The sequence below is a fragment of the Harpia harpyja genome, chromosome 2 (genome assembly GCF_026419915.1).
Source record: "Harpia harpyja isolate bHarHar1 chromosome 2, bHarHar1 primary haplotype, whole genome shotgun sequence".
Taxonomy (NCBI): Eukaryota; Metazoa; Chordata; class Aves; order Accipitriformes; family Accipitridae; genus Harpia; species Harpia harpyja.
The window spans coordinates 7,538,500-7,550,835 of NC_068941.1; the positions used below are offsets into that span (position 1 = coordinate 7,538,500).

The window sequence follows — 12,336 nt, forward strand, 5'->3', positions numbered from 1 at the left end:
GTAGTTTGATTGATGTATTTCTAGCCTTACCAACTACCTATAACAAACCATATTGAGAAAATGTCTTGTCAACATCCAGAGCCTGAGACAAGCCAAGACCCACTGTGCACAGAACCAGATATTCAGAAGAACCGTTCTCTTGTGACCACGTCCTTTCAAGTCTTTCCTTCAATGTTGGAGCAGCCTCCCACTTCCTGGGTCACACCTTTCTCTGCATGTAGGATGGAAGAAGCCTCGCTGGGTCACCAAGTCTGGTCTTCTGCCATTGCCGGCATCCACGTCATATAGTTCCTTTCACATCTCAGCTAAAAACTCCTGCGTAAGGCCTTATCAGTTTGATCACTGTAACGATAAGAGCTTAGAGCTTTTTCTGTGCCTGAGCTGCGTTCCAGCTTTTATAGGGCAGCTTCATTCTTATTTACAGTACTACTAATAATCTTTCCCCACTACCAGAGGACAGCCAAGTTCAGAAGACAAGGCAGCAGTTGACAGGAAGTCAAGCTACCACAGTTCTCTTAACAATTTGAGGGCAGAAAGTAGTTGTTCAGCTGAAAGCCACAGGCGGGGAGAGGTGGGGACAATAAGCAAGAAAAGTCAGCGCTCCTTTCTGAGTTGCAACAATGACTTCTCCTGCAGCTCTAGTGCTTGATGGCATCGCACTGCGGATCCTCAGGTCTCCTTGTGAAACATGGCCCAGCAGTGTGCAATCTTTCTACCGCAGAAATGTTCTCTGTATGAAACATACGTTTCCTGACGACTCCCCTAAGAGTATGGGCTATGGTGTGAAAAGCAGTGATGTGGCAGTCCTGAAACCCAGCAGTATATGTCATGTTCATTCAAAATGTTCAGAAAGAAAAATCCAAAGAGATACATGCAGATGTTGGACAGTGAATGGAGGAAGCAGAATGGCACAAAACAGAATGCTGCCTTTGTTCATTTACTAATGTTAATGAACAGAAGGAGCAGCAGTGAGAAGAGAGTTACTTCTATGTTACAATATCAATAGCATAAAACAAATAACCCCCAAACCATTATAGGCTCAAGATGGACAAGTTTGGTGCAGAGTCTACTGCAGCCTGTGGGAATGCATTACATGCATAACTATTCCACTGGCAGTTGGACCTTCCTGTATCCTGACATGCCTTGCATGGTGATCAGCATGACACTACAGCTTGTGTTTCAGTATCAGAATTAAAGGTTTGATGTTACAGATTCTTTTGGAAGTCACTCTCGGGATTTTGGCAAGGCTGCTGTGCTGGTGTGGGATCTCCGCAGCAGTACGATTGTCCCCCTCTTACATAGTCTAGAGCAAAATACAGGGTGCAGCCACTGAGGGGCTATGGCCTCTCTTCCCTCCTCTCCAGCAAATCTACCCCGATTTAAAGATCACTACATAAAGTTATCTTTAAAGTGCAGTTTTTCACTTTTTATTGTGCTTTACTTTTTGGCATGTATTGGTAGAAGCAGATGACTGAATACCACTTTTATTTCTAACTAGTTTCACTTTCTGGTTCTCAGGTACTACCAAAATACTACAGATTGTACCCTTCTTCCTACATGTGTATATGTTTACTGTGTATACACAGTTTCTATTAGAATTATTTTTTTAATTATATTGTCGGTTTTAAGTTCTATAAACTCATTCACATTGTTCTCCTGACCTTTTTTTTTTTTGTCTTCCCAGGCCCCGGAACAGTGTCATGTCATACCACACTGAGGCATCTCTGTGGCCCAGCAAGAAATAGTGAAGACAGAGGAGCAGCCTGAGATTGCACTGGAGGATGTGGTCTGCCTCCCCTTGGAGCGACTCCCAAGTACCTGCTTGTAGACCAACTCCTCAACTTCTCCTGTGCGCTGCCGTTATGTGTGCTGCAAACCACTGCATCAGCCATCAGATGCTGCTTGTACTTCAGCTCCTGCAGCATAGAAGAGGCTCTGGTGTCATGCTGCGTAAGCAAAGGGAAGGCTGAGGCAGAAGCCACCTCTGTAGGTCTCAGGATGTAGTAATACAAGTGCTTTCTTCAGCAGCAAAGCTGTTTAAAGAACTTTCTACTTCAGGTCACTGCCACTCTGCTGTATCTCTGCATCACAGTTTATTGCAGTCTGAGGAGCCTCTGTTAAAGCAGCTTGGGTCATGAAAATGATCCAGGTGAAAAATTCCTCTTGCAAAGGCCTTGAGAGTTTGTTTCTTTTGCTTTGTTTTGACTGGAATCATTTCACTGTCAACTCTACTTTCTCCTTAGCACAACTGCCAGATTTGCAAATAGCAATGAGTTGCTATTAGTCAGAAACTCCTCTTCTACTGGCTTTACTACTGATCAAAACTGTGGATCGACTACACAACAAGTACCTCCTTAGCACACAAGGCTGAGGGGGCCAGAAGGTATCGCTCAGCAGCATCATTCCAGGAACAGCAATTTGGTGCCAGTGCAAACAGCGTTCAGCCCTTCAGCTGTGGCTGAAATGCAATTTCTGGCAGAATCATTTTAAGGAACAGGATTTAGGGAAAAGTCTTTACTCTGCAGCCTGGTCTACATTTTGAGAGTCTTGCAGGTATAATATTATCACTCAGGCAAGATTTGTTCTTACCTTTCAGGCAGTAACACTAATACAATCTCTGATGTGGATTTAACTATACCAGTATAGAATTATCTTAAATAGGAATATTAACTATTCTGTTTTTCATATATGAATTACTCTGTGAATATGATGCACTTTGTTATGACTTTACACTTAAATAAATCTGCTATTTAATTGTTTACAGCAGGTTAGGGAATGCTCTGAGGTGACTAGCTCATACTGTCCTTAACAGATAAAACTTTAATGTAGTATCTTTGAAAAAACAGCTTTTCTCAGTAAAATTTTTTTTCAGACGTCTCTCTGTCTTCTTCTATAACTAGACATATATAACAGATACAAATGTGTGTGCCTGTGCCTACAGATGTATCTTTTATATACGCACACATACAGATTTGAAAAGCTATATAGCACAGTTGTTTTGCATAATGAGTTTCATTTTTTTTCACAGGTCAGCACCTTAAGCGAACCTTGGAAAAACTATTGTGTGATCAGTCATCGCACTGAAGCAGCAGCACCCGTTTGGTAAAGGTAGTCTTGGATAAAAAGCTGAATGCTGTGGTTTCAGTGACTTATCGTTGAAACCTTGTGGTTTCTGTGTAGGAGGCTGTATAAGCTGGACACGTTTGACATCCTTGTTTCTAAGCTGTGAAATCTGTACATCTAATTTATGAAAATAATCTCTGGTTTAATTTTATTCTTTTTTTAATGAAGTCAACATATTTTCCTTGCATTCAGTGGAAACAATAATGGAAATGTTTTAAGATGTACTGTGAGCCTGTTTTGACCTCAAAAAGGGAGAAGAATCAAGATATTCTTAATTACGATTAAGGTCTAAGAAGGAAATTAAAATTAAATACGGGGAGTTAGCAGTGAGAGGAAAGCATTTCTCAAGTGTGGAGACAAATAGAGAAATTAACTGTGGGAAATGACATAAACATTATAAAATAAAAAACTTCCAAGTGAGAATTTGATTGAAAAAATCCAAACAACTAAGTAAAGTTATTTAGAATAAACCATGGTACTGGCACCATTTAGCGTAACCAGAAGTATCTTTCAGGTGGTCTAAATAAACAAATAAGCTTACATGTAAGGTAAATCCAAGACTAGTGAATCTAAAGGTAGGACAAAGAGGCAGCTGCGGCAGAAGCAGTTGCAATCACAGAAAAATGTAATTGAACATTAGATCAATTACATGCTTTTTTCTTTCGTAGTTGAGTTTTATGCTACGTTTAGTGAATTCATTCAGTTTATTGAGGGGTGAAATGTGCTAATGTTGGTGCAATGGATATGGCAGGTACGCACAGCTGGAATTGGAAGAAGGGAGGGAGAGTAAGTTTCTGGGCTTTGGTATGCTATGTAGGTGTAGCAGAAACAAATCCATGTCTGCATTGCCAAATTGGAACCAGGAGAGTCACGGACCCATCTGCATTAGCCTTCATTCCTTCCCTTTCTCTTCTCCCTTCCGCTTTGGTGAGTACCTACCATCCTGTAACTCCCCAGAAAGCTGAGCTGTAGCAATACAGGATACTCGAGCCTCTAATATTGGCAAATCCTGTTCCCTTCACTGTCATGAGCAATGACTGCCCAAACCTTGAGTTTTCACCAGCAACAATTTTGCCCCTGGCAAGCAAGTTCCCAGAAGCATATACACCATTCCCTGTAAGTGAACCTATGGAAACATATTAAAAATGAGCAAAGACCTCTGAAAAGAAGACAAAGGAGAAGAAAAAGAACATTCAAGGTACAAAACAAACTTTGTTGCAGAACTGTAATTGAAATGACTACTTGTGTGAAAATAACTACTCGATGCATTTGTGGGAGTATAAAAATCTGTCTGAAAAGATTAGTCAAAGACTTCTGTGTGAGCAAAGATAGAAAGTGTGATCACCCACTGTCAATTAATTTCAGAGGGATGACTGCAAGATTCATTGTAATAATTTTCAGTAATTTCTACATTGAAACATCAGTAGAAGACCACAGATTTTAATTCCTCGCTACTGTCTGATTGGTCCTGGTAGGAGAGTTGTTCCTTTTCAAGCAAAAAAAAAAGTGTTACTCTAATGTTGTACCTTTGACTGGAAAATTAAGGTGTCTTGTCCTGCTTGTGTTTTCTTTCCAGAAACCTGAGCCAGTAAACATGATGACTGCATCTGTAGGTGAATATACAAGAAAATAGTAAAATTGCATCTTAAAGTAGTCTTCTGGACAATGACATTTTTATTGCCTGTTATCTATGTGCTTCCTGCACACTTAACACTTGATACCCCATTCCTTGAGCAGACAGTGCTGCTTCTCTGAACTAACTTGTGGGAAACCAAGAGAAGAACAAGGAGGCACTGAAGATGCTAGTACAGAACAATGGAGGCTTTTGAAAATCACATTTTTCCCATAATCACTGCAAACGTGGGATATACAGATAACCAAGGAAGAACTCTCTTGGGCATCCAGAATTTACCCAGAAGCAATATCATAAGATTCAGCATTCCTCTCCATATAGCTGAATTTCCAGTGCTGATGCTCTTCCTCTGATTATTATAGGGATTACACAACTACTTTTTTATTGAACCCATGGAAAAACTCTATCTATGCCTCTGTTTTCTCTTTTTCTGTGTAACTAAGCCTATGGTTCTTAGATCCCTGGTTGGTGGCATTTTTAGGTGGTTTGTTAGCCACTACATTTCCATTTGTATCTCCGAGCCCGTCTTCCTCCTAACTTCCCTGCCTGTTGCTGGCCAGGGATAGGGAGTGAAGCACTAGTGCTGCACCTCTGCCGCAGGCACCCCTTCTCCCTCCCACGATGGTCGCATCCCGGGTGCGGAGGAGCAAAAGCAGCTGCTTAAATCTCTCCCTTCTGCAGGCTTGACCCCCCGGTGCTGAGGGCCCAGCTGAAAGTCACAGGCGGTCCTTTTTTTCCCCATCTTTCTAGCAGCAGTCATTCACCTGCTTTGGTGTTTGCCTCTCGGGGAACAAGTTAGGTCACTGACCCAGCCAAAGGTGTACCTTGCTGTGGCAGGGAGCTGTTAGGCTGGACCAGTCGTCACGGTGGTGCGTATCCTGGGAGGTGCTTGGCTCCCTGGGCACAGAGACACTGCAGGTACCTTGCCATGCCTTCCCAGGGAGATATGCTCTTACCAGCTGAGAAATGCTGGTTTGCACTATGGGCAAATGACTAAGATAACAGTGGAAGCTTGCCTCAGTGGTATTTTCCTAGTTTTTTAAAGTCATCTTTCATTGTCCGACAGCCTAGAAGGTTACACCTCTTCTGTCACCCTTCTCCCATTTTGTGGAGTACTTATTTTAATGCTCATCATTTCAGGCATCTGATTTACGAGTGGACCATAGGCAATTGTTGCTGCACCACTGGGCATGGTGGGCTATGACACCCAGCAGGCACAAGAAGGAGAGGGTGGCTGTGACTGTGTCCTACCCAGCCTTCACCTTCAAACCAGACCTTCACCTTCAAACCAGACCTTCACCTGCTACTGCCATCAGCTGAGCCACTGCTGGCAACTTAGGTGCTTGGAGCCCAACCACAGGCAAAATAAAATGTTAAGTGCTTAAATCACTAGGAAGATTGCATTTTACTTGCCCTTTTTACTGGTCAAAGAGTGCACATGTAGCAGTGCTTTTAGCCTCAACACCTTGATCTCCTAGAGCTGTGTGACTGTATCGTGCATCACATGTAAGGAGTTGCTTATTGGACTCCAGAGGCTGCAAAATAGTTGATATTGCTGCACAAAGGGTGACAACATGAAAGGAAATGGAAACATTCAGGCTGAGAACAGGAAAACTCATGAGAATGTAAGAAACGGCCTGAAGAAAAAAGGAGACAAAAAATGTGATTTCCAAAACAGTAACCAGAGATCAAAGGAGGCTGATGTTCTTTCAAATCACTGTTTGTGGTGGATCTGCAGGAGAAGGTTTAAGAACATTATTTTGAAAGGTGCTGTGAAAAATACAGAGTATTGCAGAGAAGCAATCGACCCTGTAGTTTTTTTCTTGGCTCTGTTCTTGCCGTTGCCCTCTGCATTTCTGTGTTGGCCATGCTGAGTTTTTCTGAGACAAATGCCACCATTCGCTTCACTTTAAATTGTCTTTAAATTGAGCAGAGATCAAGCAGTTTTATCCTCTGATACAATCATATGCCATGGAAACTCTCCTTACTCATTCTCCAAGCTGCCTTGTTTTCTGCTCTGTTGCTAGATCTAGTTCAATGCTTTTAAGGCTCGAACTGCACAGATTTTCCCTTTTAGCTCTATTCTTCATCATATCCTGATTGATTTTATTGATTTTGTCCAATTTCTGTCAAAACAAATAATTAGAAATATCAAAATGTTTCATGCTGACACTTTCATATGAGCATTTCAATTTTCCATTTATGATATTTCATTATGAAGTTTTGTTTTATTTGAAATAGTTTAAAAGCTGGGAAAGAAACATTTCTTCATAGTTTGATGCGGAATGACTGACCTGAAGTGAGCTTTTTTTTTTCCTTGATCATCTCAATAATTGCAGTGTGTTTGTGCCACTTCATATGTCTTCTGGCAAATGAAAAAATCAGATGCTCGCCCTATTTTAGGTAATCAGTCCGACATATAACAGTCATTCTCTGTGCTTTCTTAGATCTTTATGATTCAGTATACATGCTCTGAAACATTTCTATGCTTGATTTTTATTTTTTCACAGGTGGGAAACAATGCCAGGTTTATATACAGTGGGTAATCAGTATTCCAGAAAATGAAGGACAAAGAAGTAACTGTTGAAGTACACAAGAAAAGCCTGACCTTTGGCATATACAAACTCTGAAATTAGTCCTTGTCCTTCCTACTTTATGCATGAGGGTTAAGTGATCTGGTAGAAAAAAGGGTGCCAAAGTAGGACTACCCAGGCACTTGAAGGCAGTTTGTAAGGGTCCAGGATAACGCAGGTTGAAGAAAATACTGGGACTTGAAGGACTCCTGGGAAGAGGGGGCTGGGAAACTGTGCACTGGGGAGAGGTCTGGGCCCCTTACCCTGAATTATTTGCTGTGGCAGTAAGCCTGGCACTGCTCCCATGGTCACTACCTCCACTTCCCCGGTACTATCCTTACGTGCACCTGCCCCTGCTGTTCGTCCTCCCTCTAATGCACTGGGTGACATACTTGGGTGACCAAGTATGAGTGACCATGAGGAGCTGTGGAAAATCTGTGAAATGTTTGTGCAGCTCAGGGAATAGCTAGCCAATGCATATCTGCTTAGGTCTGGGGACTGGAGACAAGGCGATGTCCTTCTATGTTAATAACGTGTGTCTGCTTCTAACAGGGCCAGAGCAATTTTCTTTAACTTACCAGACCAGGCTAGGGAATCTGGATTTACCAGCTGTTTTGACAGGTAGTAGTTTCCTTTATCTTTTTCTCTTACATAAAGATAAATAGTGAGGCGCTTGGAATTTAAATGGTGTCTTTGTATTTAACCTGTTCCTTGATGTTTAAAGAAAGACAAGTTTAACCTTTTTATAGGGTTAAGAGAATGGTCAGGAGAATCCAATATTTTATACAATAAATTGTCTTCTCTATATAAATTTGTATTTTATAAAATACATTGTCTTCTCATTAGTGTAATCATTCTTCAGTGTTATTTAACATCCTCCATAAGTTAGATGGCCTAATATGGGTTGCTGTGGACTTCTATGCCTTACTAGTTCTTTAGATGTACACAGCACTCCTTTGCACCTAGTGGAAATGGGGTAAAAGAGCCTTATTTAGCTATTTTTCAGTTCCCATTTTATCCACTGACTGGAAAGACCAGGCCCTTTGGCTGCCTGTTGCTCTGGACCTTGTCCTGTACTTCTTCCCTTCCTGAAGAAATTCAAGGGAGCTCACAACATGTGGCACTCAAGGCTTGCTTAAGGAAAAACCTGTAACTCAGCCCTGCATTTCTTCAGTTTAAATGAAATATCCCAAACTAGAATATGAGATTTCTGTAAGAATGATGTTGTGCATGAACAAGACCAGATCAATACTGAGAGAGAGCAGTGCATTGGTATGAATCAGAGTAGCCTGAAGCCACACCTCCCTTGCTTCTCAGTCTAGTACTGAGAAAGCTTTTCAGGTCTGATTAGTCATTTGAGTTAAGTGTAATAAATGTCAGAGAAACTAATTAAAAAAAACCCTCAGTAAATGTGAGGCATAGCTGCTCTCTAGTGGACTGGTGAATAGTGTCAGCAATGTAAGTACACTTAACATCCCAGAAAATAATCATGTAGATATCTGCTGAGAGACAGAAGATGAGAACTTCTACACGTGTGAGTTCAGCTGCTGCTTCATTTCCTTGCTGTCTCTCCCCTCCTTAGGTGGCTGACTTACACCAGGGTTACAGTGAAACAGCAGAATGCAATAGCAACTTCAAAAAATATCTCCTGTCCAGTGCTGTGGCGAGCAATATTTCATGATCTGTATGTTGTAGTTTTGTTTGGAGATGATGGTGTTTCCATTTAGCATCATGCGAGAGTGGCAAGTATCTTAGAGCTAAGGAAAACTGCTTTATCAGGAAAGGGGAGGTGTACAAAGTACAAGTTCTTCTTTCCTTATGCTGTACAGAAAGCTAGCAGAGAAGAAAATGCCTACAGCACATGCGACCTTCACATTTGGGAAGGTGAGATCCTTTCAGTCTTTCTTGGGAGAAAAACTACTGATTTCAGGGGGACCAACGTCAAATGAAGTCAGCACGCCCAGGCATAAGTGCATGCACACAGAGGACCTTGGGCAGCCTGGCTGCCCAGCAGGGTCTGGGGCTGGCTGTGTACGGAGCAGTGCTCAGCCTACAGACGCTCCCAGGGACAGCAGTGGGCTGAAATGTGGCACTCCTGTTCCTGACTTCTCCAGCAGCTTCACTGGCTCAGTGTTTAGCTAGCTGTCCACTCTATGGCAAGAAATTCTCCTACATCCACCAAAATGCCCCCCAGAAGTAATCTTCTGCCTGTATTGATTTCTTGATGGGTAATCTTTAAAAGGATTTCAGAACAAACCTATCGGTTACATTCTTTTATTGCAGTAACTTCAGCAAAAATCGGTGACAGATTTCATAAGGAGCCCTGAAATAACTTTGGGACCAAATAACGTGATTCAAACCCACTAAAGGTTTATGGGAGTGACTGAAAAAGTTAGTTACTAATACTGTGAACAAAATTATTTGTGCAACAAAATAGCCTGTACTTAACCCAACCTTGTTTTTATATATATGCAAGAAGGTTTGCTTAAGATGTGGTGTATTTCAGAAGCAGCTTTAGAAATAACTTGGACATTCCATTTCTTAGATTTTTAGTTAAATTACTGAGGATAGTGTTCCCACTGTAAAGAAGTCTGGCAAAATACTGAAGAAGTGAAAAGAGTATCCTCTATTATGAAGTCTTACACAACCGTAATCATTTGTCTGTGTGCCAACAAGTTATTGTGGTGCAATGGTAAAGACAGTGTATTTAGAGTTGTATTACCTAATTAAATTTTAAAGTAACAATACCCACCTTAGCCTACAGAAAGTTATAAAAAGAGAAGAAAAACAGGAAAAAAGGTAAAAAACAGAGTTGGTAAATGGCTTCTTTTGGTGGTCCTCTGGTCCCCTCCAAGGAAGAGTCCAGTATGCTGGCTGGATCAAGTCTCTCAGCAAGATACTCCTTGCTTGGTAGTGTTGTGTTACACGAATACATTTTAGTAGTAGTAGTGGTAAGTACCTGCTTATGATGGAAAATAGACGTTACAGTAAATTTATACGTTGTATTGCAATCACGTGCAAAACTGCTGGAACACAAGTGTGGAAGATGAAGGGTTGAAGTCACTTTTAGTAGACATAATACCCCATGTTGATGCAATTACATAAACAAAAAATGTCGATCAGTATAGCTCATTCTACCTAGAAAAGGGATTTAGTATGTGCTGGTGGAAGAATTCAGCTATAGGTCATCTGTAGTTATACTAGCAAGTCCTATTAAGTATAAAAGTGTAGCACATCCTTCTCCCCAGTGGTCTGTAGCCCAAGAACAAGCTGCCTGAATGATGACTGGGGGTCGAGGTGGAATTTCACCTGAGTTGGTGCTGTTAAAATCTCCATCTAGTATTTAGGGGTTTTTTTATTGTCCTTGAAAGGAAACACAAGGGAAAAATGCCACTACGTTCCCTTCTCACACCAGCAGTGCGGAAGTACATGAGGCATGGTTATGTGGGGGTCAGCGAACACCCAGAACATACACGTTACTACCTCAGCTTTTTCAAAGCACCAAGCTCTTTCCCACAGTGGTGGGTTGACCCCAGCCCGCAGCTAAGCACCCCCACAACTGCTGTCTCACTCCCTCCCCTTGCAGAGTGGGGGAGAGAATCGGAAAAGCAAAAGCAAAAAGACTCATGGGTCAAGACAACATTTAGTATTAAAGTGAAGTAAAGGGCGGGGGGAGAAGTGATGTAAAGGCAATCACTCACCCCTTCCCACAAGAAGACTGATGTCCAGCCAGCCTCCGAGCAATGGCTACCTTGGAAGACAGCCCCCACCCCCAGTTTTTATTGCTGGGCATAACTTTATTAGGTATGGAGTGTCTCTCTGGCCATGTCCCCTCCCAACTTCTTGCCCATACTCAGCCTAGTTGCTGGGGTGGGGGCTGAGCAAGGGAACAAGAAAGCCTTGATGCTGTGCAAGCACTGCTCAGCCCTAGACAAAGCACTGGTGTGTTATCTGCACCTTTTAGTCAAAAATCTGAACTACAGCACTATATGCACTGCTGTGAAGAAAGTTAACTCGATCCCAGCTGGAGCCAGTACACCCACAATGATTTATGGTTTGATTGGTTTGATTATGGATCCTCTGATTAGACTAAACCACATGCATTCTTTTCTGGCAGGGACAAAGTCTAGGATTTCTGACTGCTAATCTGTTGCTCATTAATAATTATTTGCATCTCCCATTGGGAAAGAGTTCACTGAGTCCTTGTCCCATCACGTACCTAGAAAGAGGGTGGTATTTGGTTCTGTACCTGAACTGAGGATCTAAGCTAAGCATCTGGAAGGGTTTCCACCTCTGCATCTGAGCACAGGTATTAAACACTTTTCTTTTATTCAGACTGAGGAGAGATTTCCTTACCTTATTAGAAGTAAAACTCTGGATTTTGTAGTGTGTATCCCCAAGTAAATGTTGCTTATTTTACTTAATTGCAGCACTCCTCTCTTTTGTACCTGGTTGCCAGAATTTTTATTGCATCCCTTCTTGGCCAGGTTTCAAGTCTATCACAGCTATCCTTTGAGGTTATGGATTTGGAATTTGTTTTTAAACTCATATGTTGGCCCTTGCCCCTTCCATTATGTGCATGTTTGAAGATGTGTGTTGTGAGGTGCAGATCTTTCGCATTACACAAACACCTAATCCTTAATATTGCAGTATATATGCCATTTTCAGCTGATGCATGGTCTCCCCTCTCCAGCAGACAGGTTGTCGTATCTTCAGCATGGGGAGTATTGCAGCTCCATGAACTGGCATGGCAGTGCACACAATCGTTGGTGATGCCTAAGCCCCTAACCCTCCACGAGAGCTGATGCTCAGGGGGGCACCAAGGATTCTCCTGCCAACCTTCAGGCTGTGGCTGTCCCTCTTCCCCAGGCCCAGAAACCGTGTCAGCTCCGGCACACCAATAGCCTGCTAGTTAGGAAATGCCAACCAAAACCTTAGAGATAAGAGGTGACAACATCCCATATCTTAAAGGCACAAAAGAAAGAAGTTATGGGTGAAGACATCTGC

The 12,336-nt window shown here is 42.1% G+C and overlaps 1 long non-coding RNA gene across 1 annotated transcript; it reads left to right on the forward strand.

Moving 5' to 3' along the window:
* The first annotated feature begins 1,688 nt into the window (after positions 1-1,688).
* LOC128154319 (uncharacterized) lies at positions 1,689-6,913 on the forward strand. Its single transcript, XR_008239315.1, has 3 exons — positions 1,689-2,553; positions 3,029-3,108; positions 4,700-6,913. It is a non-coding gene; the product is annotated as an uncharacterized LOC128154319 (long non-coding RNA).
* The last annotated feature ends 5,423 nt before the right edge of the window (positions 6,914-12,336 follow it).